This window comes from Punica granatum, chromosome 7, assembly GCF_007655135.1.
Source record: "Punica granatum isolate Tunisia-2019 chromosome 7, ASM765513v2, whole genome shotgun sequence".
Classification (NCBI taxonomy): domain Eukaryota; kingdom Viridiplantae; phylum Streptophyta; class Magnoliopsida; order Myrtales; family Lythraceae; genus Punica; species Punica granatum.
Window position 1 is genome coordinate 3,874,090 of NC_045133.1, and position 6,095 is coordinate 3,880,184.

The window sequence follows — 6,095 nt, forward strand, 5'->3', positions numbered from 1 at the left end:
TCCAATTTTACGAAATTATCCCCATTACTTTTTATTCTATTAAAGAAAAGTATAACTGAAAGTAACAATAAAACTATAAAACTGCTTAGATTTTAAACTCATACATCTTATCTTGCTCCTCCATCAATTCATACGTGATCATTTACTGCTCTACTTTTACCTTTTTTTTGATAAGTCGCTCTACTTTTTACTTATTTGTCTTTAACACCCACTGTATCTCTATCTCAACCTAAGTTATTTTTCTTTTCTTTCACTAAAAAAATATTTTTTAATTTTCATCACAATTCTTTTTTAATTTTTGTTATTATAGCACAACTATATAGAATTACAAATGTTATACAATGGTGAAAATATAGATGCAACGTTTTAAAGTATGTTTTTTTTCACACTGCGCATAGCGTTAATGCAAAATCTAGTGTATGAATAATAAAAAATTGATAAGTAAGATTAAAACATTGGAACAAATTTAAAAAATGAGATTAATGCAATTTTAACATAATTCATTTCAAGAAATTTATTTCAGTTTATATATATGTATTTTTTTCTGACTTGAACTTTCATTTCAATAGAATATCCTAAAGCACAAATAGAGAAATGAGTTTAAATTTTTAATAAAAGCTTACAAAATAATTAATAAAAATATTATTTTCACGAATAGTTTTGCAATGACACCCATAACTCGAAAATTCAAAAAAATCCGACCCAAATCGATCAAAAATTCCAAAAATTGAAGACCTTAAAGGTTGGGTTTAAGTTTTAAGAAAGAATATTGGAAGGAAGTTGATCAGACTTGATTTTATGTATATATAAATTTATTTTAGTAATTTATATTATATATTATAATTTATACTTAACAAATAAAATAAAAAGCAAACAATGCACTTTAGATCCCATCTAAGGCACAAGAGTAAATTTAATTTCAGTTGCAAACTGATAAGTTATATTGATAATCGATATTAAATTTATGTTGGAAGCAACTTATCTCTCCCTTTGTACACATGTATCCTCGAGGAGTAAGAACAAAAATGTATATAGAGCTCATGAAGGAGGACATTGACAGGATGAAAACTTTAAGCTTGTGCAACATTGTTAGTAGGTGGTGGTGGTAGACACTACAGTAGCCATGAAAAAAATGGTAGAAGAGAATAATAATAGGGAGAGAAGAAGAAACATGAGATGAGAGGAGACAAAATTAAATAAAAAAGAAATTAATAATATGATATCTCTTTTTTTTGAAACTTTTCTTATCTTTCTTTTTTATTCTCTCAAATGCATACTTTTGTATCCATAAAATCCCATAAAAAATTTTACTATGACTTTGAAAATAAATTACCGGTGGCTTAATGTTTTAAATAAGTTTTTAAATAAATTAATATAAAATTTTGAAAAATTCGTAAAAAAATAAATTTTTTAATCACGGTATGTATGCTAGTAACTCATTAGAAAATATCCATCTATAAAATAATTTTTAAAAATTCTTAATATAAATTTTAGGAATCCATCGATACAAATGTAAATAGGAAACGGGAAAGATGAACTGTGAGCGTTGAATGGAAAAGTTATTTCATATTTGATACGTTTGTCAGAGTAAATAATTACGGGAAAGAACATGTTAGGTAGTTTTTATAGTGTAAAAGTATGAAATGGTGCCTTGAAATCAAAAGGTCGTAAGACAGAATAGGTATAAGTTGGTTTTTGAAACTTGAAAAAAAAAGGATTATGGTTAAAGAAAGAGAATACAATAAATTTTTTCCAACAATTAACAAAGTCAAAGAATAAGAATAATTAAAAAGAGAAGTAATTAAAAACCAAAAGAGAAAATAAAAAAGATACAAATGTAAATAGAAAAGTGGAGAGAGGAATCATGAGAGTTGAATGGAGAAGTTATTTCATATTTGATGTGTTCGTCATAGTGAATAATTATAAGAAAGAACATACTAGATAGTTTCTATTATGAAAAAGTAGAAAATGGTGCTTTCAAGTCAAAAGATCATGAGAAAGAATATATGGAAGTTCTTACTATTAAAATGAATGAAAAGCTGTCGTGCTACTGAAAAGATGTGATGTTTGGTAACATTCGCATTATTTGAGTAAGGGGTAAAAAAGTAATATTATTAATTTACCAAGGGAAAAAATGAAAAAAAAAAGTTAGAGAAACACTTTGGGAAAGGTCTTATTTTAGAAGAGATGTACAAAGTTTAACTCGTTTGAGGCAATATATGACAGACACGTGAGCCAACGAATGCCAAGAATGAGCGATAAATAAAAAGTTGAAAGCACGTGAAAAAAAGTCATACTAACAAAGCAGTAAAGCACATCAAAAGTGTGAGAGTAAAATGTATGAAAAATGTAGAAATTTACGAAGGATACAAATATTTTTTACAAAAATTGGAAAAATAGAAAATTTTGAAAATAATCACGTGATTCATAGTGATGAGACAAATAATGTATAAATTTGTTAGGACAACAGACGTTGAAAACAAACATATGGTGCATCTAAAATTTGGAACTATAAATCGTTAAGAAATAATAATATGACAAACATACATGTGATGAATGACTAACTCGGTTGAGAGAGATGCGAGTTAATAAAGTGTCGAAAATGAGTAATGAATAGAAAAAATCAGTTTATATATATAGTGAAAATATGTGACTAAAAGTCACGAATCGAAAATGTGCGTGGAAAAGTCACGATGGTATAAGGACATTTTTGAAATATTAAAAATTGAAGAAATTTATCGTACTTTTATATACGGTATAGATTTCATCGAAATTAAAATGATAATATTTTTTAAGGATATTTTATAGATAATGTTGTAGAAGACTTTCAAATTTGTGTCGTCCAATTATCTTTTTATGCCTGATCGATACCGAGCTTTGTCTGCTCTATGTTGATGGTGGTTATTTATCAGAAAAGGTTATTATGAATAATAATCTTAATACAAAAGTTCATTCCAGATAAGTATCAAATCCAACGTCAACAGAGGAATTGAACTCTAATCTCATGGTAAACCAAATAGACGTTGGAATTAGTCATTCCGTTTTTTAATTTCCCTTCATTCCGATTTCAGGCTCAAAACCAAACAGCCCTGAGATCCTCTGCAGTTGGTTCGCTGAATATTTTTTGATCGTAAATGTGGCCGATGACAATGACTTAGTACGAGTATGGGTAATAAAGCGAAATAATTAAAAAGGCACACAAGTCTATCGATGATGATTGAACTAGAGACTTTTACATTGTGTTTGATAATAAAATTAAGTTTGATAAATGCTGGATCCACTGGAACTCTTTCTTCTTGTGCAGAAATTTCAAACGTTGATTTTTATGCATCGCCTAAAACAAAATGATTTTTCCAAAGCATGTGATATCTATTGGCCTCGACGAGGCCGGACTTAATTGGACCAGTTCTCCCTTCATCTATTTAAGTTTAATATATATATATATATATATAAATGTCTTAGTCGATTTGGTTATTTGACGTTACTTTTATTTTAAAGTTTCATTTTCATCTAATTTATTTTTTGGCCTGTAATATTCTAAGTTTGTTATTTTTTCCCGAAAGTCTATGAGTCTAGTAAAATGAAATGAAAATCTTAATAACTAATAAAATAATAAGGGTGATCTCTTTGAGTTTCAAATCTAAAACCTCAAGGTTATCAGGAGAGGTTTTGCACTATTACGTGTAAGTTGAATATTTTGTGGAGCACATACATGCTTGCCATATATATATATATCCGTAAAGAAGTTGAATGGTGGTTGTGCTATCTCTGTTCCAAGGAGATTCGAGGTATTTTAACCAACGAGCGAAAAATAACAAGTTTGCTATGAATTAGAGGAGAAATTTCATGGTCTGGTGTAAAAGAAAGTCCAATTCAATGCGTTTAGGAAGAACCAATTTTTGAAAATTTTGCAACTCCCACATCGTAATCTAACGGGAGCATTTGGCTTGACATGATGAAATTGGGACACAAAAGAACCGAGAAGATCGAAACTGAGATTCCGATGAAATCTCATATGATTGAGTAAAAATTCGGAATCAGAGAATTTCAGGATTCATTTAGTTAACAAATAAAGCATCGAAGACAGTTGCTTAACAAACGACAAAACTCGAGAATTAGGTTGCGTCGCCCTGAGCTCAACAGCGCACCTACGGTGGGCCTCTCTTGAGCCTCTAGCCTTGAGCTCAACATGAACTAGCCCGTAGCTCATGGCCGGATGGCGATGGTTAGCCCTGCGCGGGACCTGGCCACCAGATGTAGGCCTTCAACCTTCCACAAGGTCATTGGTGAGCCTTTCTTGTTGACAGAGCCAAATGATGGACCGATCCGATAGTTGATATATACGTATTCTCAGATACAGGAGTACTCTTCCCGGTGCAACTACAGCTTCGGCCGAGTCGGTATACGAACTATATTAGGTGATAACCGTTTAGCCGGACATGCTATCGAAGACACTGCCGGTACGGTACCGTAAAGCCAAAAATTCACATCTGTTTCTGTACGCGGTAATTGCACAAGAAGCTCCCATGCAACTAGGCGAGAACTGCATCGGCATTAACTGCATGCCAACTAATTTGGCAGCATGACGGGAAACTGAAAGCTTAAAAGCATTAATAAAGCAAAAGCCATTCAAAGTTTTCTTATTAATTATCGAAAGGGAAAAAGGGGCAAAGCAATTTCATTTTTTTAGAAAAAAAAATAATGCTCCGTTTTTTTTTAACTTTTGCCCTCTTTTTCGGAAAATAAGCTTCCACTTTAACTATAAAATACATAGAGCTTTTTCTGTACAAAGCTCAATATAGCCCAATGATTTTTGCAAAACAAGGATCACTTTTGGAATATTTTCTTTCACTTACAATAAAACTTTATAGACTCAATACAATTAAAAAAAATAAAATAAAAGGGCATGAAAATTCTATTGACAAAAATCGAGTAGGAGTTGATGACTCGTGCCAGCTACTTTCCCTTGGAATACTTTCTTTCTTGTGCGAAAAAGTGAACCTTTTCATTAAAAAGAATGTATTTATGTGTTCTTTCTAATAATACCTTGGAGCAAGTTGTCGAAAACCGTATTTTAAGAATAGTTTCTCGACAAAAAAAAAAGGCGCTCTGACAAATACATAAACATGTCGTTTTAGTCTCCCCATATAAGTACTCTTTTTAAAACAAATTTTTGGAAACATTCTTTATATATGATTTTTGACGTCATTTCACCAAATGCACAATAATTAAGTTATTTTGTCGAAGTCGCCAAAAAAGTTAATATTCAATGTGAGCAAAGAAATTCATGACCATAACCTTGATTTAGCTTAGCTCCTGTTATTAAATTATTCTCATCAACAAGATTATACCGCAAATAAGGTTCTCATCTATCTATTCATCCCTAAGTTTTATCAGGCAAGAACCAGTCAGAGCCAGACATTTAATTTATTAAATATGTTACAATTATAATGGGAGAATGACACTTGAGGTCCTATATGTTTGTCAATTTTTGACATCGAGTCCTAAATATTTCAGTTTGGAAAAACAAATCCTAAAAGGTTTGGAAAAGTGACATTTTTGGTCATAAATCTAACTGACCGTTACCGTCATGCCACGTGACCGTTAAATGCTGACGTGGTGCTTCGTGATTGGTCACGAGTTAGTTCGGGTCCGGATGCCGGGGTGAATCGGGTTGGGTTCAGATTCGGACGTCTCCTTCTTCGCCTGACTCCCTCCCAATGTCCGAAACTCTCTGTTCTCTCCTCCTCTTTGTGCCGTGCTGTGTTGTGGAGCTTCCCCACTCTCTCTCTCTCTCTCTCTCTGCTTGTCACTCTCTTCGATTACAGCAGTCTCCGATATACTTCTGCTGCTGCTGCTATGTCTTCTGATCTGATCTCCGTGTCGGGTGGAGTTACTGGAGGCAGTGGTTCATCAATCTCTTCTCCCAACGCAAGCCCTTATGTTTTTCTCCGTCAATCGAATTAATTTTCTGTTGAAATTGTTAGGTCTGCTCTGTTTCTCGCTCTGAATTTGTAGCCACTAAACAGCATGAAAGATCTAATGTGAGTTCCAGCCAAAATGGGTAAAAAAAGAAACTTCTTCTTGACTGAGAA